The sequence below is a fragment of the Phyllobates terribilis genome, unplaced genomic scaffold, assembly GCF_046119375.1.
Source record: "Phyllobates terribilis strain yellow unplaced genomic scaffold, ASM4611937v1 Scaffold_52__1_contigs__length_9100884, whole genome shotgun sequence".
Classification (NCBI taxonomy): domain Eukaryota; kingdom Metazoa; phylum Chordata; class Amphibia; order Anura; family Dendrobatidae; genus Phyllobates; species Phyllobates terribilis.
Genome location: NW_027362812.1, coordinates 5,751,629 through 5,778,847, shown reverse-complemented (window position 1 = coordinate 5,778,847; position 27,219 = coordinate 5,751,629). Strand labels below are relative to the sequence as shown.

The 27,219-nt window shown below is 47.5% G+C and overlaps 1 long non-coding RNA gene across 1 annotated transcript; it reads left to right on the top strand.

The window, feature by feature from the left end:
• On the top strand, positions 1-26,994 carry LOC141191753 (uncharacterized). Its single transcript, XR_012265458.1, has 3 exons — positions 1-274; positions 2,384-2,470; positions 26,612-26,994. It is a non-coding gene; the product is annotated as an uncharacterized lncRNA (long non-coding RNA).
• Positions 26,995-27,219: the final 225 nt, after the last annotated feature.

Here is a 27,219-nt window from a genome sequence, read left to right as displayed (position 1 = left end):
CTGCTCCCCTGGCGGCTTTTGATACGCCGACGCCGCGCTCTGCTCTCCAGTCCCGGCTCCTGCTCCCTTGGAATTGGCCTTGTAACACCGGCTCCCGTCCGGGTATGTAACACCGCACCGCCCTCTTCTCTCCTGCTCTCTTGGCCTTTTAAGCCGGCTCCTGGGCTGAGTATGCGGTGACCTGCACTCTGCTCTCTCACCATCACTCTGGAAACAAGGCTGCAGCTCTCCCTGCTTCAACTTCAAGTCAAGTGCAATATCCACGTTTTTCTGGGTGAGTGTTCCCAGCATTGGTCATCATCCATATATGGAGGGGTCGCAGGCTGGTCACATGGGGACATGGGGCTGAAGGGGGGACTGGCTGGACCCATGGGAACATGGATGGGGACATGGGGCTGAAGGGGGGCCTGGCTGGACCCATGGTGACATGGATGGAGACATGGTGCTGAAGGGGGGGGCTGGCTGGACCCATGGTGACATGGATGGGGACATGGGGCTGAAGGGGGGGGCTGGCTGGACCCATGGGAACATGGATGGGGACATGGGGCTGAAGGGGGGCCTGGCTGGACCCATGGTGACATGGATGGAGACATGGTGCTGAAGGGGGGGCTGGATGGACCCATTGGGACATGGATGGAGACATGGGGCTGAAGGGGGGGCTGGCTGGACCCATGGGGACATGGATGGGGACATGGGGCTGAAGGGGGGGTTGGCTAGACCCATGGGGACATGGATGGGGACATGAAGCTGAAGGGGGGGCTGGCTGGACCCATGGGGACATGGATGGAGACATGGGGCTGAAGGGGGGGCTGGCTGGACCCATGGGGACATGGATGGGGACATGGGGCTGAAGGGGGGGCTGGCTGGACCCATGGGGACATGGATGGGGACATGGGGCTGAAGGGGGGGCTGGATGGACCCATGGGGACATGGATGGGGACATGGGGCAGAAGGGGGGGCTGGCTGGTGACATGGAGGGGGATATGGGGCTGAAGGAGGGGCTGGCTGGCCCAATGGGGACATGGATGGGGACATGGGGCTGGATGGACCCATGGGGACATGGAGGGGGACATGGGGCTGAAGGGGGGACTGGCTGGACCCATGAGAACATGGAGGGGGACATGGGGCTGAAGGGGGGGCTGGATGGACTCATGGGGACATGGAGGGGGACATGGGGCTGAAGGGGGGGCTGGCTGGGGACATGGAGGGGGACATGGGGCTGGAGAGGGGGCTGGCTGGACCCATAGGGACATGGGGCTGAAGGGGGGGCTGGATGGACCCATGGGGACATGGAGTGGGATATGGGGCTGAAGGGGGAGCTGGCTGAACCGAGGGGGACATGGAGGGGGACATGGGGCGGAAGGGGGGGCTGGCTGGACCCATGGGGACATGGAGGGGGACATGGGGTTGAAGAGGGGGCTGGCTGGGGACATGGAGGGGGACATGGGGCTGAAGGGGGGGGCTGGCTGGGGACATGGAGGGGGACATGGGGCTGAAGGGGGGGCTGGCTGGGGACATGGAGGGGGACATGGGGCTGAAGGGGGGGCTGGCTGGGGACATGGAGGGGGACATGGGGCTGAAGGGGGGGCTGGCTGGGGACATGAAGGGGGACATGGAGCTGAAGGGGGGGGCTGGCTGGACCCATGGGGACATGGAGGGGGACATGGGGCTAAAGCGGGGGCTGACTGGACCCATGGGGACAAGGAGGGATACATGGGGCTGAAGGGGGGGACATGGAGGGGGACATGGGGCTGAAGGGGGGGCTGGCTGGATACATGGGGAGACATGGATTGAGGCATGGGGCTGAAGGCGGGGGGCTGGATGGACGCATTATCGGACATTTGGAGGTGAAGGTGGCCAAGTTGGAGACCTGGATGGACACATGGAGGTGAAGGGCGGCAAGTTGGACACATGGGGACCTGGATAGATATATGGGGTGGGGTGGGATGCATATATGAGGGGGGCGGGCTGGACACATGGAGGCCCGGATGGATATATGGGAGGGGCAGGCTGGACACATGGAGACCAGAATGGATATATGGTGGGGGGGGGGGGGTCAGGTTGGATAGATGGGTGGCCACGCTGGACAAGGGACTTTATTACTGTTTAGGGGCCAGATTGAGGAACTTTATTTGTTTATGATGGCGAGTGGGGAACATTATTACTTTAGAGTCCAATTAGGGACATTATTACTTCTGTAATATAATTTACTTTTTAGGAAACTGTTTTCCATAAGAGGGGACAAAAGGGGGGTCCTGTTACTGTGCAGGGCGCCACTATGTCGCTTTATTTCTTCAACTGGTGTAGTGTAGAAGCCTGGGGAAAAGTGGGAATGTGCTCTAAAAGAGATCAGTTATTGATAACTGTGTGTTATTTTCTGCAGAGATGATTCCTGGCTGGAAGAAGTGATGGCGGACTGTGCCAGATGAAGAAAAGCGAAGATGAAGAACTTCACCTAGAGACATCACTGGTGAGTCAGTGTATTACTGTACACTTACACTATATAGTATATACAGAGCTCCTGTGTATGTCACTCGTGACCAGTGTATTACCTATACACTATATACAGAGCTCCTGTGTATAATGTCACTCGTGATTACTGTATTACCTGTACACTATATACAGAGCTCCTGTGTATAATGTAACCGGTGATCACTGTATTACCTGTACACTGACACTATATACAGAGATCCTGTTTATAATGTCACTGGGGATCACTGTATTACCTGTACACTGACACTATATACAGAGCTCATATGTAATATGTATAGTGACAGTGTTGTTAGTATTGTGGTTTGTATTCCTGATCAGTATTGTATTATTTGGTCACTATGTGGTGGTAATATGTGGTCTGGTCATGGTGTGGCGATATTTGTCCCTTTTGTATGTGGTATTATTGGTGTTGTTATAGTGGATTATGTTGTGTATGGCGGTCATTTGTTCTCGCTGAGATTAACTAGGAAAAGATTTTTTTCCATGAGGCCACGGCTTCACTATCAGTATTTGGTCAGTATTTTTTCTCAGTAGTGAGAGGCAAAAGCAGGAGTGGGTGATAAATCCAGAATTGGTGACTTGTTTCTCTTCTCCCTTTTCTCTCATTGTTCCTCACCTGGTTTTGGCTCCCACTCCTGAGAATAATCCTGACTGAATACTGATAGTGTGGCTGTGGCCTTAGAGATGGAATACTTGGAGCAGAGCGTCTGAGATGCACTTACAGGGGTTCTCCGGTGAGAACAAGTCATCACCTCTCCACAGGATCAGTGATAACTTATTGATTGGTGGGGTCTGACTACTGGGACCTGCACCGATCGGCAGAATGTGAAGCTTTTCTCCCCATTAGACTGGAGCTCATGTGCGACTCGACCACTGATCCATTCATTCCCTCAGAGGCTGCGAGCGCTGCTCTTTTTTGGAAGCCCCCAAGAGAACGAATGAGGCTGTGGTCAGACGTCCCACCTGTCGCTGCATTGTAAAATGGGGATAAGTGTCCTGTCAGGGATAAAACTTCCCCATTCTTCCAATCAATAAGTGATCACCTATCCTGTGTAGCCCATGAATCTGTGATCACTTGTTTTAACCACAGAAGCTCTTTCATGCAAACTCCAGAAATTGTCCATCCCTGTTCTAGTCTGTGCAGAGTAGATGTGAGGAGCCGCCGGTCACTGCTCCACTATAACAGGGAGAGCAGAGAAGAGAGATCTGCATATTGCTGTAGGTGGCCCCTAGAGTCAATGTCCCCTGTGGGCCCAGACGCCCCAGTCCGACCCTGCTGACATCTGATTAAGGCCTAAGGCCCCGTTCACATGTCAGGTTTTAATCAGTGTTTTTTTCTCATTTTCATCTGATTTTGGTCAGTGTGTCAGTTTTTCTCCTCAGTGGGGCATATTTTTTTATATGTAAAGTAAAAAGCTAAAGGTTTCCTAGCCTCGCTTGCCCGGCCTATAGACACTGGAGAACAGGCAGTACAGGCAACATGGTTGGTTCTGGCCATTTTTCTGACAGACTCATTGACTTCAATAGATGATCTTTATCTACAAATCGGATGAAAATCGGACCGGTCTCAGTTCTGATTTACAGATCAATCGTCCACAAAAAATAGAGCTGTAAACCTGTCCCCGGTCTATAACGGAGCATATTCTACCTGTTAGACAAATAACCAGACGTGAAAAGAGTCGTGTGCTATTCTTACAGGGAAGGGGCCACCATTTTATGTTTTGTATTAATAATTATGTAATCAATTATTTTTAATACAAAATTAAATGTCCCACTTTATTAGTTTTTTATTTATTTATTTTTACATTGGCCACTAGGGGCTGCCATTTTTATTTGGGGGGGGGGGGGGGTGTAAGAAGCGCTCTTACACACCTCATTTACAGCAGCCCTGGCCATAAGAGACAGTAGTCTGTCACCGACCCTATCTCTAACATTAGAGGCCGCTCCTCCTGCCTCTAGCTGTGACCTGGGCACGCCCCCTTGGCTGTTCAGGTCGCAGCCGTGGGAGGAGATTGCAGCCATCTTTGTGGAGCCTGCAGTGTAAGCTGTACATTCCCCCTATCGTCGCACGCACTGCTCAGTCAGAGCGTGCCATGACAGGAGCTGCCGGGGAGGAAATGCCTGGGAGTGGACGTCCCGAGTGAGTATCTGCGGCGGCGCCGTGCGGTGATCTCAGCTTCTCTACTGTTATCACTGCCGACATCTTCAGGCAACACAGACACAGCGCTGCGTGGGAACGTGGAAGGTGAGTAGAAGCATTTATTGTTTTGTTTATTTTTTTCCCTTTGCATTGAATATATGGGGGCATATACACACAAGGGTGGAGTTGGAGGCATATACCCACCAGGGTGGAGGAGGGGGCATATACCCACCAGGATGGATGGAAGGGGCATATACCCACCAGGATGTAGGGAGTGTGCATATACCCACCAATGAAGGGGGGCATTTACCCACCAGGATGGATGAAGGGGGCATATATCCACCAGGATGGATGGAGGGGGGGGCATACACCCACAAGGATGGAGGGGGGGCATATATCCACAAGGATGAAGGTGGGGCATATACCGACAAGGATGGAGGGGGGCATATACCCATCAAGATGGATGGAGGGGGGCATATACCCACCAGGAAGGATGGAGGGGGGCATATACCCACCAGGATGGATGGAGGGGGGGCATATACCCACCAGGATGGATGGAGGGGGGGCATATACCCACCAGGATGGATGGAGGGGGGGCATATACCCACCAGGATGGATGGAGGGGGGGCATATACCCACCAGGATGGATGGAGGGGGGCATATACCCACCAGGATGGATGGAGGGGGGCATATACCCACCAGGATGGATGGAGGGGGGCATATACCCACCAGGATGGATGGAGGGGGGCATATACCCACCAGGATGGATGGAGGGGGGCATATACCCACCAGGATGGATGGAGGGGGGCATATACCCACCAGGATGGATGGGGGGGGCATATACCCACCTGGATGGAGGGGGGGCATATACCCACCAGGATGGAGAGGTGGCATATACTCACCAGAATAGAGGGAGGGGGCATATACACCTACCCAGGATGGATGGAGGGGCATATACACCTTCCCAGGATGGATGGATGGAGGGGTATCTACACCTACCCAGAATGGATGGATGGAGGGGCATATACACCTACCCAGGATGGATGGATGGAGGGGCATATATACCTACCCAGGATGGATGGATGGAGGGGCATATACACCTACCCAGGATGGATGAATGGAGGGGTATCTACACCTACCCAGAATGGATGGATGGAGGGGCATATACACCTACCCAGGATGGATGGATGGAGGGGCATATACACCTACCCAGGATGGATGGATGGAGGCGCATATACACCTACCCAGGATGGATGGATGGAGGCGCATATACACCTACCCAGGATGGATGGATGGAGGCGCATATACACCTACCCAGGATGGATGGATGGAGGCGCATATACACCTACCCAGGATGGATGGATGGAGGCGCATATACACCTACCCAGGATGGATGGATGGAGGCGCATATACACCTACCCAGGATGGATAGATGGAGGGGTATATACACCTACCCAGGATGGATGGATGGAGGGGCATATACACCTACCCAGAATGGATGGATGGAGGGGCATATTCTCCTACCAAGGATGGATGGAGGGGCATATACTCCTACCCAGCATGGATGGATGGAGGGTCATCTACACCTTACCAGGATGGATGGAGGGGCATAAACACATACTAGAATAGACTACCCAGGATGGATGGATGGAGGGTCATCTACGCCTACCCAGAATGGATGGATGTAGGGGCATATACACCTACCCATGATGGATGGATGGGCCGATACACCTACCCAGGATGGATTGATGGATGGAGGGGCATCTACAACTACCCAGAATTGATGGATGGAGAGGCATATACACCTACCCAGGATGGATGGATGGAGAGGCATATACACCTACCCAGGATGGATGGATGGATGGAGGGGCATATACACCTACCCAGGATGGATGGATGGAGGAAGGGACATATACTGCTACCCAGGATGGATGGATGGAGGGGCATATACACCTACCCAGGATGGATGGACGGGCAAATACACCTACCCAGGTTGGATGGAGGGGCCGAAACACCTATCCAGGATGGATTGATGGATGGAGGGGCATCTACAACTACCCAGAATTGATGGATGGAGAGGCATATACACCTACCCAGAATTGATGGATGGAGAGGCATATACACCTACCCAGGATTAATGGATGGAGAGGCATATTCACCTACCCAGGATGGATGGTTGGAGGGGCATATACACCTACTCAGGAAGGATGGAAGGGTATATACACCTATCCAGGATGGATGGAGGGGCATATATACCTACCCAGGATGGATGGATGGAGGGGCATCTACACCTACCCAGGATGGGGACCATATTCCATATACCAGGATGGGGCATGTAGAAGGATGAGGGGCATATACTGTAGGGCATATATTGGGCCATTACGCTTTGGCTCTTTTGATACCTGTGATACGTCTGACCTCATAGTATGTCCCCCCCTTTTTACTCTTTTGAAGGAGGCTGTTTTATACTTGAAGCATATATGTGTTACAATCCATAACTAAATCGTGTATATTTTTTATTTTTCCTCTTTAGTGGTTAACTCTGGAATGAAGCACCGCTTTGTATTCATTTATATGAGATATTTTCATGTGCTGAGTGTCGGCTTATTTGTTACCCCCCCTCTTTTTCTCAGATATGATTGTAATTTGATTTATCATGAGACGATGGATTTTCGTTTTTTATACAGTTCTTCCCATTTTTGTATGTTTTAGATAAACCTTGATAAAGGCTGAGGCCGAAGTGTTGGTCAAACATCTGTATCATGAACAATTTATTGTCTGAATAAATACCTTGATTTGCATCAATATCCATTGTGCCTAAAGGTTTATATATATATAAAATAAGTATTTTTGCATGTGAGTTTTCTTATAATGTTTTTAAATAGAAGACCGTATTGCGATATCATTGAGATACAAATGTTTCTGTTGCGATCCTCAGCTCTACCTGAGAACACAATCTGCGTGGGACTGGGCCGAGTGGGGGGCATCTGGCCAACATATAGCGGCGGGCACTCTGCAGCAACTCAGCACTGTTGACTTTGGAGGTCCTCTTCATTCCCTGGTGGTCAGCGGCTGCATGCATCCCCTAGAACTGGATATGCTAAGACTGTTTGCTGTGGAGCCCTCTAGTTTCGATCAGATAAATGTGGAGGACAGCTCAACATATCTGTCATCATAGACAATCTGTGCCGAATCCGCACCCCTCACTGCTGAGCAGCTACCCTGTCTAGGTGGCAGCACACAGTGCTTTGTGTGTGTCCCATTGTGTTACTAGTGATATAGCAGTATACTAGGGATGCACCAACTCCACATTTTTATTAATATTACTCCAGATATGGACGAAACCCTCCAAGATGCAGGCTTTATTATACTACAGAATTTTGGTGCATCTATAATATATGCTCAAGCACTTTAATAGAAACCTGTTCCACCATGTCCATCCTTCACTGCGCTACTGGTATTTATTTGGAAACACAGGGATATTCCAGGAAAACGTGTTTTATGCTTAATAAAAATAAACTGATCACATTTTCAGAGAATTTCCATTGGTGTTTATGTCCTTTTTTGTAATTTACCTGTCTGGTTAATTCACACTTTTCATGTTTTTTGTACAACCAGTTAATGGGGTGGTCTCAGTTTCTTAAAGGGAGTCTGTCACCCCAATACTCAAATCATTTATGGATTTGTATAGGAATCTAGGCCCCTATAAAAAAAATATACTTTAGGTACAGATGATATTTTTATGCAAAAACAGGATTTACACCCCACGCTTAATTACCATTCTCTGCCCCTCCCCTTACGATGATTGACAGCACTGCCTATATTGAATCCTCAGCCCTGCACACACTGACACTGCAGGAGCTGAAAACTCAGTGTCCGAGCTTGCGGGCATCCTCTGATCCCATTGTCCAGTCTACAGTTGTCTCGTTCAGTGGGCAGAAAAAAGCTTTTACTTAAAAATTGTAAGTCTCGATTTGTTTGCCAAAAGACATGTGGGAGACTCCCAAAATATATGGAGGAATGTGGTTTGGTCAGATGAGACCAAAATTGAACTTTTTGGCCACCAAGGTAAATGCTATGTCTGGCACCAAACCAACAGCTCATCACCCCAAGAACACCATCCCCACAGTGAAACATGGTGGTTGCAGTATCATGCTGTGGGTATGTTTTTCTGCAGCAGCCACCTCCATTATCTGAATGCAATGAAGATTGTGAACTTGTGCTACTTGTGCGGTAACACTTTTTCATTTCTGCTCCATTCTGTCTTCAAGCACAGGGTTAACAATGCTCTGACTCCATATCCGGCTTCATGGCTTGATCATAGATGCTGGATCCTGATTCCCAAGAAAATCCCACCAACCCAAGATTGTGAAAGAAATGCACAAAACACTTTTAGTGAATGTTAAATAGACCAAATTTTATTACAAATCATATTATTTCATTCAGTGTCTGAAATTTAGAATCAGCCAATTGCTATGAAAAAGACACTGAAAATGGCAAACCTCCGACTCACGAAGAATCATCCGTCAGCACTCAGGAGAGGAAAACCCCCTGTGGAGGAAACCTCTAGGGAACCATGGCTGGAGGACTTGCCCATCCCTCGGGCTTAGAAGGATAGTGCCAACAAGTAACAGCAAATTGTACTAGAATTTGTACATTGTATCATATTTACAGTGAGACATGATATACATCCACTATAGATATGATAGCAGTGACATCACATAGTCACACAAGTTACACATTACATCATCAGAAAACAGACAGTAATGGAGAAGGTCAAAGTAGGTGCCCTGTGCGAGCACCATATGGAGAAGTCTAATGCGACATCTCCAGGCCGTACACATAAAGGTGAAGGCAACTAGTACCGGACGTGAGGGAGATCTGGTTGCAACATCTGTCACCCCATTGATCGCTAGGGTTAGTTTGATCTGGCTGGCTAGGCGATATGGCTGATCTGGCTGGCTAGGCGATATGGCTGATCTGACTGGCTAGGCGGTATGGCTGATCTGGCTGGCTAGGCGGTATGGCTGATCTGGCAGGCTAGGCGGTATGGCTGGCTAGGCGGTATGGCTGATCTGGCTGGCTAGGCAGTATCCCCTTCCTCCCTTACAGGTTGTGGAGTGATGAAGCTCCAGGTCTCCAGACACATCAAGTATGGCGCTTCATACGGCTGAATGACCTGTGCTTCCGGAATCATCTTCTATATCATAGATGTATGTGTTTATGACATCAGCACAGTTGCTGTAGTTACCACAGGTGTTCATTACTGGTGCTTCACTGGCTAGAAAGTCTCTCTCAGTGTTCCAAAGAATTAACCCTTGAATGACTGGCATTGTAGATTTGTCCAGAATCCTGTAACATAATCTTGTCACTATGCAGGACCGTTATCAATATTATACTTTAAAATTGCCCTAAACAAAGTCTAATTAGTGAGCGCATCTACAGATTTGATGGGTAACGAGCACAATAATCCCCTTAAGCCCTACTAAATGCATAAATGTCCAATATGAGTACAGAGCAGTCCATACAGAATGGATGATATAGAGGGCAATACAGTTAGATAAAGAAGTAGAAAGCCAAACCAAGTAAATGTCTCCTGAGATCTCGGCTACTGAGGTCTCAATTGCGCATCTGCTGCCTCAGGCGGCCATTTGTGTAACACAAGCGATCGGAAGATCACAGCTTCTAGTCTGCTAAGGAGACTATTGAAGCATGTAAAAAGGAAAAAAAAATATTTAAAAGTTCAAATCACCCCCCTTTTACCCCATTCAAAATAAAACAATCAAAAACACACGTTTGGTATCGCTGCATTTAGAATCGCCCGATCTATCTATATATAAAAAGAATGACTTCCATCAGTAAACTGTATAACGAGAAAAAAAACAAAACTCCAGAATTAAGTTGTTTTGGTCGCCGCAACATTGCATTAAAATGTAATAACAGGCGATCATAACATCATATCTACACCAAAACGGTATCAATAAAAATGTCAGCTCAGTGCGCAAAAAATAACCCCTGACCCGGCTCTAGATCACGAAAAATGGAGACGCTACCGGTCTCGGAAAAATTATTATTTTTTTTTACAAGCTTTGAATTTTGATTTCACCACTTAAATAAAGTAGAAGCTCCACATGTTTGGTAACTACGAACTCGTAATGACCTGGAGAATCATAATGGCCGGTCAGTGTTAGCATTTACTGAACATGGTAAAAAAAAACTTCTGTGGAATTGCACTTTTTTTGACATTTCACTGCACTTGGATATTTTTCCCATTTTCCAGTACACAATATGGTAAAATCAATGTTGGTGTTCAAAAGAATAACTCATCCCACAATAAAACAAGCCCTCACATGGCCATATTGACGGAAAAATAAAAAAGTTATGGCTCTGGGAAGAAGGGAGCAAAAAATGAAAGCGCAAAAACGGAAAAACCTGAGGTGATAAAGGGGTTAACTGGAATTTTCTGCCATGGACTCATTGGCAAATCTGAAATAGATATTTCTCGCTCCCTTATCAGTGTGGAAACATATATCTTTGGCCTCATTCAGACGTCTGTTTTTCATGTTTGTGTCCTCTCCATATTTGTTACGGATAGATCACATACACAATATAATCTGTGGAGTCGTCCACATGTCATTTTTTTTTTGAAAACCGCGTAGTGTCCGTTTTTTATCCTAGTGGTTGATGAAAATTCTCCAGTCAGATCTATGGGTCCATGACATCGCTGACAGCTGGCATTGCCATCCATGTGCTGTCTGTGATAACACTGTCACCAGAGGAGAAGCTTCTCAATTTATGGATTTATTTTGCATACAAGAAAAGCTGATGAAACGCTGAAGATAAAAACTGACCACTTTCAGACATTTTTTGCATATACGATAAGTCACTGACATCTGATTAAGGCCTAAGGCCCCGTTCACATGTCAGGTTTTAATCAGTGTTTTTTTCTCATTTTCATCTGATTTTGGTCAGTGTGGCAGTTTTTCTCCTCAGTGGGGCATATTTTTTTATATGTACAGTAAAAAGCTAAAGGTTTCCTAGCCTCGCTTGCCCGGCCTATAGACACTGGAAAACAGGCAGTACAGGCAACATGGTTGGTTCTGGCCATTTTTCTGACAGACTCATTGACTTCAATAGATGATCTTTATCTACAAATCAGATGGAAATCGGACCGGTCTCAGTTCTGATTTACAGATCCATCGTCCACAAAAAATAGAGCTGTAAACCTGTCCCCGGTCTATAACGGAGCATATTCTACCTGTTAGAGAAATAACCAGACGTGAAAAGAGCCGTGTGCTATTCTTACAGGGAAGGGGCCACCATTTTATGTTTTGTATTAATAATTATGTAATCAATTATTTTTAATGGAAAATTAAATGTCCCACTTTATTAGTTTTTTATTTATTTATTTTTTCATTGGCCACTAGGGGCTGCCATTTTTATTTGGGGGGGGGTGTAAGAAGCGCTCTTACACACCTCATTTACGGCAGCCCTGGCCATAAGAGACAGTAGTCTGTCACCGACCCTATCTCTAACATTAGAGGCAGCTCCTCCTGCCTCTAGCTGTGACCTGGGCACGCCCCCTTGGCTGTCCAGGTCGCAGCCATGGGAGGAGATTGCAGCCATCTTTGTGGAGCCTGCAGTGTAAGCTGTACATTCCTCCTGTCGTCGCACGCACTGTTCAGTCAGAGTGTGCCATGACAGGAGCTGCCGGGGAGGAAATGCCTGGGAGTGGAGGCCCCGAGTGAGTATCTGTGGCGGCGCTGTGCGGTGATCTCAGCTTCTCTGCTGTTATCACTGCCGACATCTTCAGGCAACACAGACACAGCGCAGCGTGGGAACGTGGAAGGTGAGTAGAAGCGTTTATTGTTTTGTTTTTTTTTCCTTTGCATTGAATATATGGGGGCATAAACCCACCAGGATGGAGGAGGAGGCATAAACCCACCAGGATGGAGGAGGAGGCATATACCCACCAGGATGGAGGGTGCATATACCCACCAGGATGGAGGAAGGGCATATACCCACCAGGATGGATGGAGGGGGGGCATATACCCACCAGTATGGAAGGGGGGCATATACCCACCAGGATGGATGGAGGGGGGGCATATACCCACCAGTATGGAGGGGGGGGATATACCCACCAGGATGGATGGATGGAGGGGGGCATATACTGACCGGGATGGATGGAGTGGCATATACACCTAACCAGGATGGATGAAGGTACATACGTTCCTCTCCCAGAACTCCAACTATTGGTCTCCTCACTACCCGGAGGTTTACTGACTGCTGTACAAAGAAGAGGAGATGCCACACAGTGGTAGACATGACCATGACCTGATTTTGAGTTGTGTTGCTGCCGTCAATTTCTACATTAGGTAAGTTTTTCAAATGAAATGGAAAATGTCTGATGTTCACCCTCTGATCTGTGATCTATGTTCTGTTGTGAATAAAATGTGGCTATAAGACATTTCCCAATCATTGCATTCTTGTTTTCTTTCCATTTTTACACACAGCCCCAACTTTTTGGGAATTGGGGCTGTAATTTATGGTCATGTTCACAATGTCCACAAAGATAAAACATGGATATATCCATTTTCCATCGGATTTGCAGATAAAACTCGCCCCTTCGAGTGAAAGTTTGTAAGGAGAATGCACAGCACTCGGATGCTATCCACGTCATTTGAGCGATGTTTGTCTTTTAGGGTTTAATGGGCAGGAGGCGCTTGGAAACGCTAAAGGGGCGTCACATAAATGTGTCACATACATTGACATGATGCAGATTTTAATTCTACATTGCAAACAATTTCTGCATGAAATTAGCAGAGACATTTATTTTCAGCGTGCAGATTACATTTTGTAAACTTCCATCCGCTTTCCTGCTGCTATAATACGCCGCGGCTTTTCCACAGAGAGAGGACCCTGGTCCACAACATTTTGCTTATTTTGTTGGGAATTGGGCCCTCCGGAGTATGGGAGCTGACACTGATATGGGAGGTTTTATGCTGTTTGTGCAGTATTTGGGACATTAATTTATCAATTATTCGGCCAGGGTATAACAGTATTTTTAGGTAATGATTTGTATTGTAGTAATATTTAAAACTTGAATACAATAAACTTTACGGTGTGATGTCAGGACTATGGCACAGTTATTTGGCCGGTGTATTTCAGTATTGTACAGCACTATTATTTGGGGACTTTCTGACTTGTATTTATGGACTGTGGGGTAGAATTATTTTGTGCACTGTATTGCACTATTTTCCATAGAACTGTGTGGCTATATTATTTGGCCAGCATATGGCAGTAGTTTTTGGCACTAGGGATACTATTATTCTGAAACTTTGTGTCATCATTTTATGGACTGTACAATTCTGTTCATACTAATGTAATTGCTTCTATTTTTATAGTCTATGTAACATTTTGAACACCGTACGGTATTATTTTATGACAGAATTATTTGACCACTTTATGGAATTATTTTCTTATGGACTGTATGGCGCCATTATTTAGTTATTGTATCGTCGTTTTTAGTAATTATGTGTTACTATTCTTTAGAGTTTCATATGGTGGGTATTTAGGGATTGTTTGGTGGAATTAATTTGACCACTGTATGGCAGTATTATTGAGGCATTATAATAGGCCCATTGTGTGACTGTTGAAAGTATATCCAGCAGAGCCGTCACCACAAGGAGTCTCACATGTAGACCCAGGTGATGTGTTTGACCTGAGAAAAATACCTCCACTAGCTTCGGGGGGGGAGGGTGAGAGCAGTTCTGTCCATTCAGAGGGCTGATCCCAGTGAAGGAGAAAAGAAGCCACATGGTTAGAGTTGGTGGAATGTCGTTGAAGGGATAGTATCTAGTCTGAGGATCTGGACCATGGATGAATCGATGGCTTATGGCGTAGAGATCAGCTACCACCTGAGCTGAATAAATGTTCTACAGTTGTGGGATCCGTGATCCATTGTCTGGATTTAATACATTTTCTTAAAGGACTGTTGCTACTGGATACCTTTGCTTCTATGGTTTTATGTGTCATATGGAGGATCGTGGACTGTGACTACAGACTATACTTGCTGGAGATACGAAATATGTGGGCCAACCAAAAGTTGGGGGATAGTGAGTATTGCTTGGCACAAAGGCAGTGGAATTACCTCCCCGGGGAGGGGATCTTGTGGACTGAGACAATTGTATTTTGGACATTTACCTGAAATTGCTGTATTACCATGGATGTAAGGAATAAAATAGTGTTGCTTGTAGATGGTAAGCTTAGGAGCAGGGACCTCTCTCCTCATGTAACAGTTTAAACTGTCTTACCGTGTATTGAACTTATTGTATGTACATGTCCCCGCTTAATTGTAAAGTGCTGCGGAATATGTTGGCGCTATATAAATAAAAATCATTATTATTATTAACCTGCCTAAGTAATTATTGAAATGCACCATCTCAGATCTTCACAGTATGGACCCCAAAATAGTAAGGATAAAAACTACAGCAAACACTGCAAAGAAAAAAAATAAGAAAGTTGGAAAGCAAAGAGGAAGCAATAGGACTATGTGACCCAGGACCTGGTGCAGCCATCTACTAACGTGCAGGACACCCTGGGGACAATGTCCTCCCCATCCATTAGAACTACAAGGTCCAGCAGACAAGCAGCAGAGCACATCACTCCTTCCCTCCATGTTCCGCTGCAAGTCCAGCGCCGACATTACCGCACATGGCCGCTAGATGGCGGGGCACCTCTGCTGTTGCAGCCAATACTAGCGTGCAGGTGAAGTCGCTGGCCACTAGGTGGCGGGGCATCTCTGCTGTTGCTTCCATTACAATTGCTGGGTGCAGTCGCTGGCCACTAGGTGGCGGCAGACTTTTCCAGGCTGGAATGTTGCTCTCCTCTGCTCTTGCAGTCTGATATAACGCTGTGGATTGTGGGCAGCAGAGATCACAGCCGCCCTGTCTCCTCCACACTCCGCGGAGAGATCCTGTCAGTGAGCCGCCCCTCCTGTCAGGGCGCCGGGGAGAGCCTGACCGCTGCCTCCATTCATCACCAGCCGCTGCTGCGGGCACAGGTAAGTAGCAGCCCCGTGCCCGCAGCCCATGTCCCGGGCTGAGAAGCCTCCGGCTGCTGATTGCTGCTGGCAGAGGCGATGGCAGCCGGGACTGGCAGCAGGTGATGGGTCCTGTGTGATGTGGGCACATACTGGTCAGATGGGGGCGCAGCAGTGCCAGGGACGCTGGCAGGAGGAGATGCCCATAGTGTGTGGTGTCTGGGGTGATGGGGTGAGACTGGCACCTGCCCTGGTAACGCTGCCAGTGCCCGGGAGACTTGTGCCGCTCACTGTGCCCGGGGAGACTCGATCACCTGCTGATCTGCCAGTATTCTACAGCTGGGATTGGCTGTAAGAAGCGGATTGTAACCAAGTCCTAGTGATTAGCTGCAGCGTCGCTCTGTGCCATTGTGATCGTTATATACCAGGGATTAGCTGCAGCGTCGCTCTGTGCCATTGTGATCGTTATATACCAGGGATTAGCTGCAGTGTTGCTCTGTGCCATTGTGATCGTTATATTCCGAGTTACAATGTGACCCTATAAGGTGTGAGTAGCCCCTGAGTAATAGACACGAGGAGGCGAAGGACCCTCCTGCTGCTCCTCCTGGCCCGGTGGCCGTGACACATATGGACGTCCACTCCCGTGATGGGTATAAATGTTATTATATTATTTTCTGATAAAATATTCAGTTATCAGCGGTGTTTTCTGCCGTTAATGTTAGTGTTGGTGCGGTCCCAGTGTGCTATGAGATATACCCCAGCGCCTTCTCTCCTGCTGATCCCCCCCCCTCCTCAGTCCTCCGTCCTGCTGATTTCCCCCCCCCTCCTCAGTCCTCCGTCCTGCTGATATCCCCCCCCTCACTCCATTCCTCTGTGCTGCTGATATCACCCCCCTCCATTCCTCCGTGCTGCTGATATTACCCCCCCTCCATTCCTCCCTCCTGCTGCTATCCCCCCCTCCATTCCTCCCTCCTGCTGCTATCCCCCCCATTCCTCCCTCCTGCTGCTATCCCCCCCTCCATTCCTCCCTCCTGCTGCTATCCCCCCCTCCATTCCTCCCTCCTGCTGCTATCCCCCCCCTCCATTCCTCCCTCCTGCTGCTATCCCCCCCCTCCATTCCTCCCTCCTGCTGCTATCCCCCCCCCTTCCATTCCTCCCTCCTGCTGCTATCCCCCCCCCTCCATTCCTCCCTCCTGCTGATATCCTCCATTCCTCCGTCCTGCTGGCCAGGTCCCCGCCGGTTTCTTCTCTTCTTCCATTGTTGGCTCGTGCCTGTCCCATCCAAGCAGTGGTGGTAGTAGGTATGGCCACTGAATTGGCTGCAGAAGTCACATGCCAACAGTACTGGGAAAGGAGCCTGGTGGGACCCGACCAGCAGCATGGAGGACTAGGGGGGGATCAGCAGGGGCTGTTCAGTATTTCCATCCCACACTCAGCCCATACCTACATATAGAATGTGATGTCTGCAGCCGATCTATAGCTACTGATTGTCTGCAGCGGTCCTATGATCCACCACCAATAGAGAGGTTATTTCCCTGCCAGAGCGCTCAGCACATTGTGTATGGACTCCATAGAAAGTCTCTGGTCCTCACACCGCACTGTGTGCATGCTCCTGCAGCCGCTCACTGCTTCTGCTGCTCAGGGGTTTCTATAAAGTCTGTTGCATGATTGTTGGGGGTCTGAGGACCCCAACCCCTCAATCTGCAGGACGTTTAATCCCCTGCAACATATAAAGGAATCTTGTGAACTCCTCGGTGCACTTCACTATTGGGGGCGCTGTCCGGGATTGTCCTCACCTACTGGGATTCTGGCAATAATGAGAAGCGATAAATGACGGGTGAGGAAAATCCTGGAGAAAAGCCGCAAAGAGAAACCTTCAGGGTGTTTCCTACTGATTCTATAGAAATCCTTTTCTCCGCCAGTAACATAGTCCATTAGCCCCCATAGTGACCGCCTGGTGGTCAGGGGGTCTGGGGTGTTGTGCCCTGGTGGTCAGGGGGTCCGGGGTGTTGTGGTCAGGGGGTCTGGTGTGTTGCACCTGTGGCCTCTGTACATTTATGAGGGTGGAGTCGCTGATATCAGCCACAATATAGTGAGACATAAAGATGGAGAAATGCTGGAGATCTCCGGATCCACTGTGATCTCCTAGAAGAGATCTGCCGGTGACGCCCCAGAAACGATGACTGTTCGGAGCTCCGCACCTTGGATACGAGTGGGGTCTCATTCACACCTCCGTGATCTTCACGTGTGCAAGAAAAATGCTCCCGTGGTCCTCAGTGTTCTGGATATAAGTATAAGGGTCTGTGCGCACCACGTCTTGTAGATGCCGGCGACCCGCTCAGCTTTACTACAGGAAGAAGCTGCAGAAACCGAGACAGGGAGAACTCCGAGCAGAAACCGCCTGGAGAACGGAGCGGTCACTTCTAACCGTGTGGCCTCTTCATAAACGTGAAACGGTTAAAGGACTGACCATGTGCGCAGCGAGGCGGATTACATTGCAGGGTATATGGGCATTCTATCTATTTATTGGGTGGTTGTTCTTCAGACGGGTTGTGGAGCGTACCGGCCTGATAAAGGCGCTGTGTGCACAGAGCCTAAACCTGCAGCGGGAATCATAGGGTCAGCCATGAATCTCTGCTCGTAGATCACATTGCAAATGCACAAGGGATTTATTAGTGTGAACTCCCGGCAACAATGCTCACACTCACTGGGTGGATGTGGACCAAGCCTGCTCATATTCACCACCTAACATGTATGGTGTTTCTTCATGTCTGGGAAGGAAAGATCAGGCATATTGGATATCAGCATGCCCAATCCTTTTCTTCTGAGAGAAGCTGTCACCAGAGGCGTCTGACAGCGGCTATCTCTCTGGTGAGAATAAATGCCCTCTCGGCTGTGGAGTGTGCATGTGTATAGTGGGGGCAGGAGGAATAGTGACGGCTGGACAAGCTTTCTTATGGCGGCTATCCCATGACTATTTCCCTGAACAAACAGCGGTGGAATAAGTATTCATCACCTCACTACTATTCTAAGGAAATATATTTCTAAAGGTGCTATTGCCATGAAATTCTCACCAGATGTCGGTAACAGCCCATCCAATCCACACAGGCAAAGAAATCACCATAGATGTCCATAAATGAAGTTTTGTGTAATGAGAAATGACAATTTCTCAGCTGGAGGACTACGAGGCATCGAGTGATATCATTGCTACTAATGGAGACAAGTGTAGAGAATTCTGCTACTTCTGGGCTTAGGACCATTATGTGCAAAAAGTGTATGGTGTGTGTTAACAAAATAGGAATACCTCTTTAAAGGGGTTGTCCGAGCTTTTATACTTTTCAATGTGTGTGTCTAAGTTGCAGAATGCTGCCCCCTTGTAATATACTCACTGTCAGCATTCTGCACCGTTGCCTACATACTATACTTCAGCATGTGACCAGCCTCACTCCTGATCTTGGAGGACCTGGTCACATCCTGACTAGTCTTTTCGTGTTCTGTTCGGAGACTAGTCATGAAGTCACAACTAACACCACACCCAGTTTCTGCCAGACCCTCCTCCTTCAGCCTCCTGTGCCTGCACACAGTGCAAGGCGGCAGTGGCATGTCACAGCTGGTGGCACTAACCAGTCCAATCAGCTGTTAGCAGAGACATACGGGTGAACTGAATGGTGGAAGAAGGAACTGAAAGCTTCTTCCTCCACTGATCAATCTCAGGAAAGGCTGGAGGTCCTGTCACTGATGATGATGGGAAAACAGTGCTGCTGTAGGTGCAGCGCAAAATCACATTTTGCAAATGGGAAAGTAATCAGACCTAGGTATTTCTAATAGCTGCAGAGCAGGTGACATTACTTTGACTGATGTCCTATTAGACCTTTCTTCAGTCAAGGTCTAATAGGAGCAGTAAGATGTCAGTCATGGGGGTCACTGTTAGGACCCCAACTTCTATAGAAACTCATCTGCACCGTAATCGTATCTCCCTCTCCTTCTGTCCAAACCATCTAGATGCTGTGGTTGCTACTGACGGTGGGGTATAAGGGGTTAAACTGCCAGGATCAGGAATAGCTCCTCCAGCAGCGGGACTGTGTAATACAGCTGTACGACTGCTGCAGATCTCGTAGGTGCCCTGACGACACCTGCCTGATGAAAATGTGCACTATTGAGCGGGTGCTGGATCCTGACTGTGAAGTAGATTTTCGATGCTTCTCGGGAACCAGTTATTCTTAATCTTTCAGCAGGTTAAGGGTAGAGAGTCTGATTCCAGTGATGTGTCAATTACTGGGTGTGTTTTGCTGTTTTAATATAATCAGTATTTTATCAGCAGGACGTTATCACTACAAAACTAGGTGTCTCGTGTCTCCTAGTCCAACCACACCGCCATCACTGGTTAGTGGCTTTCTGTCAATATACAGTGTACATAGAAAGCTGCCAATCAATGGTGTGTTCAGGGTTATACAGGGCTCAACATCTGAGCTCTGCTACAGAGAAAAGTGTGATTCTATCACAATTGCTGCACCCAGTAAGTGGCACATCGCTGGAATCAGGGTCTCTGTCCCTACATCATGCTGCTGTCAGATTACATAGCAAAAACCTGCTGACAGATTCCCGTTAAGGCCCAGCTATAATATCACTGTAACACTATCATTAGATGTGAGCTCCCTATACCTGTATACCTGCTGCTGTGGTGCTGCACAAAAAGTTATTCACAAAACGAGTGTATACATGTATATCTATATCTCCTGAATGGTATTACTGCTAGATTTACTATAGATATACAGTACAGACCAAAAGATGAAGCTCATCAAGAGAATGCCAAGAGTGTGCAAAGCAGTCATCAAAGCAAAAGGTGGCTACTTTGAAGAACCTAGAATATAAGACATATTTTCAGTTGTTTCACACTTTTTTGTTAAGTATATAATTCCACATGTGTTAATTCATAGTTTTGATGCCTTCTGAGTGAATGTACAATTTTCATAGTCATGAAAATACAGAAAAATCTTTAAATGAGAAGGTGTGTCCAAACTTTTGGTCTGTACTTTATATGATTGTGAACTAAAAGTAAACGACACAAAGTGAATAACAATTGATCATACTTTCCATACGCTAATGAAAGTGCTACAGTGCATATATGAACAATAAAAAATGTGTATATAATTTCTTTATAACAATAATAAATATATAAGGATTGAGAGGAGCCACTAATTTTAAAAACCTCTATATCAAAAAAGCTCTTGTATGAATATCCAGCAGCCTGTCACTGGTATTTATTCAGATAAGTATGATGAACATAACCTGGAATGTGAAAACCAGTTCCTCGTTGGCGAAAGATCATCAATTCAGATGCATTTTTATTGTGTAAAAGCGCCAAAACCTAAAAAAACTATATAGATGTAGTATAGCAGTAAATGTACTGACCCGAAGAATAAAGCTGCCTTATCAATTTTACCACACGCGGAACAGCGTAAAAAAACAATTCCTGAATTGTTGATTTTTGTTTCTTCTGCCTCCCAAAAATAGGAGTAGAAAGCGATCAAAAAATGTCACGTGCCCGAAAATGATACCAATAAAACCGTCAACTTGTCCCGCAAAAAACAAGCCCTTACATGACTCTCTCGGCCGAAATATGGAAAAATTATAGCTATCAAAATATGGGATGCAAAAACTAGTTTTTGCAAAAAAAGCGTCTTTTATGAATATGAATCTGGTATCGTTGTAATCGCACCAACCCGAAGAATAAAGTCGTCTAATCACTTATACCACACGAGGAACAGCGTAAAAAATAAGCTCTAGCATTAGAGTTACGGTTAGACCACGGCCTCATTATCAGTATCTGGTCAGCATTTGGTCAGTATTTTTTCTCAGGAGTGGGAACCAAAACCAGGAGTTGGTGATAAATGCAGAGTTGGTGACTTGTTTCTATTCTACCTTTTCTCTGATTGTTCCTCTCCTGGTTTTGTCTCCAACTCCTGAGAAACAATACTGACCCAATACTGATAATGGGGCCCTGGCCTTAGGGTTGTTTTAGGGTTAGGGTTGTGTTGAGGTTGGGATTTTTTCAAAAGTAAAGAAAAAAAAAAAATGATGACGATATGGTGACTAGTCTTGAGCGCAAGTGCTCGCTACTTGAGTATGCATCGGGTGCCGGGTATGCACTGAGTATCGCAGGTGCTCAGGTGACATGCTCGAGTCTCTGCCCCATATGTTTCACGGCTGTTATACAGCCAAAAGAAAAAAACACATGGGGATTGCCTGCTATGCATCGGCAATCCCTGCATGTTTTTTTTTGTTGTTTTTTTGAGTGTCTAAAAACCGTGAAACATGCGAGGCGGGGACTCGAGCATGTCACTCGAGCCCCCGCGATACTTGTTTCATACCTGAGTACCTGATGCAAACTCAAGTAGCGAGCACTTGCGCTTAAGACTAATGACAACATATTCAATATGATGACATAATGTTATCAAACTCTGTGTTCTGTGTCGTACCTCTGGGTTCAAAATGTTCACTATACCCTGTGACAAAGTCACTGGCAAAGTACTGGAGGGAAGATGTGTAGCACTGAGATTAGGAGCTCCAGTAATTATAGGAAAAAGGTTCCAGCACACGAAGGGGTTACTCAGCCATCTTTAGTTCTAAGGTGGTTAAACACCTGTAGAAAGGAAGGAGGTCAGAGGATAAAATCCCAGCCTTTTAGAGCATTTGTGTGTAGGGTGGGTTTGGAGGTAAAAGCTCTGAGCTGTTTTGTCATGTGAAGGAAAGACAAACCTTGAGTTGTTTGTTCCTGAAGCGGACGGTTACTCGTAGCAACAAGGACTGTGCCATACTTTATGTTTTGTTTTTCCTGATAGCATAAACAAACACGGCATTCCTGGCCTATCTGTGCTGTGGTTTATGCTGCATTCTTAATAAACCCAGCAGAAGATTTAAAGAGACAATGTTCCTGTGTACTGCTACATGCAACCAAGTGAGCCGATCTACAACAACCCCTTGATAAAATCCTTGGGGGGTCTAGTTTCCAAAATGGGGTCACTTGTGGGGGATGTCCACTGTTTAGGTGCATCAGGGGCACTCCAAATGCGACATAGCGTCCGCTCTCGATTCCAACCAATTTTGCGTTCAAAAAGTCACACAGTGCTCCTTCCCTTCTGAACCCTGCCGTGCGCGCAAACAGTGGTTTTTCCCCACATATCAGGTATCGGCGTACTCAGGAGAAATTGCACAACAAGTTTTGGGGTCCATTTTCTCCTCTTACCCTTGTGAAAATAAAAAATTTGGGGCTAAAAGATCATTTTTGTGAAAAATGTTAAATGTTCATTTTTTTCTTCCACATTCCAAAAATTCCTGTGAAGCACCTGAAGGGTTAATAAATTTCTTGAATGCTGTTTTTAGCACCTTGAGGGGTGCAGTTTTTAGAATGCTGTCACTGTTGGGTATTTCTGTCATATAGTCACTTCCACCTCCTATCCACGATCTGTCACAAACTCTCGCAACCCTTCTAACCTTATTCCCATCCACCCAGCCCCCGCCTCCCCAGTCCCACTAACAGGAGCTCTATGCAATGCTCGCTCCATGTGCAACAAACTTTCCTACATCCATGATCTTTTCATTACTAACAAACTCTCCTTCATCGGCATCACCGATACCTGGCTCACCACCTCTGACACGCCGTCCCCAGCTGCACTTTCGTACGGTGGATTCCATCTTTCTCACACACCCCGCTCCAATTTCAAGCATGGTGGAGGAGTAGGTTTTCTCCTGTCAGGCAGCTGCTCCTTCACCCATATCCCACTGCCACTCTCCATTACTCTCCCCTCCTTTGAAGTACACTGTGTGCTCATCTACTCCCCCCTCCAACTGGCTGTCTTTTACCGCTCCCCAGGACTAGCCACCACCTTCTTTGACCACTTCAACACCTGGCTGCTTAATTTCCTTTCCGATGACATCCCCACTATCATCATGGGTGACTTCAACATCCCCATTGACACTTCCCACTCATCTGTCTCGAAGCTTCTATTCCTCACTTCCTCCTTCAGCCTTGCTCAATGGTCTTCAGCCCCCACTCACAAAGATGGCCACACACTGGACCTCATCTTCACCCTCCTCTGTTCCCTATCTAACCTCTCAAGCTCACCTCTCCCTCTTTCTGACCACAACTTACATTCTCTTACCTCTCCTCTCCAGGTACACAAGCCACACTCCACAAACTTGCACACCCTCACAGAAATCTCAAACACCTTGACCTACACTCAATCTCTGAATCCGTTCTCCCTCTCACAGGAATAAGTTCATTACACAATGCCAATGCTGCTGCCACTTTATATAACACCTCACTCAATAGCTGCAGCTCTCAAATCGGTCGCCCCCTCACACTTATCACAGCTCGCCCATTCAACCGGCAACCCTGGCACACCAACCTGACTAAAGAACTGCGAAGGGCCTCCAGGGTTGCTGAGTGGAAATGGAAAAGGTCCCACTCCAACGAGCACTTCATTGCATTCTAACAGTCCCTCACTACCTTCAAGTCCACACTTACTGCAGCAAAACAAACATACTTCTCATCTCTCATATCCTCCCTGTCTCACAACCCTAAACAGCTATTCAAAACTTTCAGTTCTCTCCTCCGTCCCCCAGCGCCTCCTTCATCTCCTCTCATCTCAGCCGAAGACTTTGCCACATTCTTCAAGCAGAAGGTTGACACTATCAGACAAATCTTTTGACTAAAGTCCCCACAGCCCCTCCTCACACCTACTCAACCATCCTCCTCCAAAACCAGCTTCTCCACCATTACAGACAATCAACTCTCCTCTTTACTCTCCAAGTCACACCTCACCACCTGCAAACTTGACCCAGTCCCGTCCCACCTCATCCCTAACCTTAACACTATTCTCATCCCAACCCTAACCCACCTTTTCAACCTGTCACTAACAACTGGTGTCTTCCCCTCATGCTTCAAACATGCCTCAATCACACCCATCCTCAAAAAGCCATCCCTTGACCCATCCTCTCTGTCTAGCTATCGCCGCATATCACTTCTCCCCTATGGCTCAAAACTACTGGAACAACACGTCCATTCTGAACTGTCCTCCCACCTCTCCTCTTTGACCGCCTCCAATCTGGCTTCCGACCGCACCACTCCACTGAAACTTCCCTGACTAAAGTCACCAATGACCTACTAACTGTCAAATCCAAGCAACACTACTCTGTCCTCCTCCTCCTGGACCTGTCATCTGCCTTTGACACAGTCGACCATTCCCTCTTACTACAGACTCTCATCTCTTGGCATCACGGACTTGGCCCTATGTTGGATCTCTTCATACCTAACTGACCGGACATTCAGTGTCTGCCACTCACACACCACCTCCTCATCTCGCCCCCTATCTGTCAGTGTCCCCCAAGGTTCAGTCCTAGGACTCCTGCTCTTCTCCATCTACACCTTCGGCCTGGGACAGCTCATAGGGTCCCATGGCTTTCAGTATCACCTCTATGCTGATGACACACAGATCTACCTCTCTGAATCCGATTTCTCCTCCCTACTAACCAAAATCCCACAATGTCTGTCCGCTATTTTATCCTTCTTCTCTGACAGGTTTCTAAAACTTAACATAGACAAAACTGAATTCATCATTTTTCCACCGTCTCACTCAACCCCCCCCAACTGACCTATCAATCAAAGTCAATGGCTGCCCAATCTCCCTAGTCCCGCAAGCCTGCTGCCTCAGGGTGACCCTGGACTCTAACCTCTCCTTTAAACCACATATCCAAGCCCTTTCCACTTCCTTCCGACTCCAACTCAAAGAATATCTCCCGGATCCGCACATTCCTCAACCAGGAATCTGCAAAAACACTAGGCACGCCCTCATCATCTCCTGCCTTGACTACTGCAACCTCTTGCTCTGTGGCCTCCCTTCTACCACTCGCACACCTCCAATCTATCCTAAACTCTGCTGCCCAACTAATCCACGTGTCCCCCGCCTCTCCTCTCTGTCAATCCCTTCACTGGCCCCCCATTGCCCAGAGACTCCAGTGTAGGGCCAGCAATGGCAGCCCTGGGAGCAGCAGTACAGTATATCACTATAACCATAGTGAGCATCCAGGAGATGTGTGGCTGGCATGGCCGTGCTGTTTCTGTGGCAGAAGCCACATGATATAAAGACTAAGTAGCACTCTGTAGTGATAAAGCATGGAAACATGAAATACATGGAATCTGAATGTCATTACTGCTTTAGATAATAAGAAAAAATGGAGATGTTTAGCTCATAATTTGGCCAATTCATGCAAACCCAGCAGCCAACGACAAGGCACTTTCCGTTTGCTGGGAACTGATGTAATGTGAATCCTCTGCTAGGCTAAAGCCTGCATTTATGGGTAGCTAGGATCCTGCTGCAATTAAATCCGCCACAGGCTGGAGGGTGGAGCGCTCGGTCAGAGAGACCATATACAAATAGCAAAAAACTGACTATCACTTCCAAATCAGAAGACTGGTGTGTACAAGTCCCCTCTGGAGCGGGGCTGCGCCCACTAGTCGGGTTCTGCCCGGGAGTATGTATAATGCATATATCCCCGCCGTCCCCGGGTCAGAAACCAGCGACTCCGCACAGTGCACAGTCTCTGCGCTGGAGGGTTTATAAGTCTGCAGTTACACACTGACCCCACAACCCCTTACAGCAAGCCAACCATTAGCTTTGTGTGTAATACCAGGGTGAACCCAAGGTTATGGAATGATTTGTACTCACAGAACTATAATAAAACAATATATTTGTCACTTAGTTGATTTCCTTATAGAATGATCAGACTCGCAGAATTGCAAGAAATCAGTTCTGCAGTTTTGGAGGAAAGACTTTGCCCATAAATCCAAAAGACTTTGCTAAACCATCTGAAAAGAATTCTGCCAACATCACTTTCTTTTAGGAAGGATAATGGCCGTTCTCTTTCTTCCCTTTCAGAAGGCGTTTAATGTGTCCAGCGACTGCTCTGCACTTATACCGCTGGCAAACACCGCAATGAGGAGCGACGTCCAGGAAAGTCAGGCGCGCGGCTTACTACGTCTGGGGAGGCGCAAAGAAGCGCTGGAGAGCGCAGAACTGCTGGGAATGGAATTGGAGACATTATAGGAAACATTATTTCTCCAACTTGAGAAGAAAAAGTTGCTTTATTATGTTTAAAAGTAAAAATGGATGAAACTTACCTTTTTTTTTTAACTAGAGCATAATAGTATGGAAAAGTTGTCATATTTGCATTGGTCCAGGATCTCCTTCTGCCAGTGCCACCTATGTGAGAATGGAGCTGCCAACACCTGGGACCAGCGCTGATATAGTGTTGTGGGAAAACGCTGCAAAGTCAAAATGCTTTACAAAATAAGTGTTGTGTAGGGGGGCATGTCCGGCAGCCATTGGGTGCGTATGTGTCCAAGGGGGCTCCGAGCTACACAGAGGGCTCATCCCGGCATGGAGGGCCATCAGTGTGACTCCTCTTGGTTACAAGAAGCTTATGGGCCATTTTCAGATGAGTTTGGCTGTGCTCCATTAGCATGGCCTACGCGATGCTCAGAGTT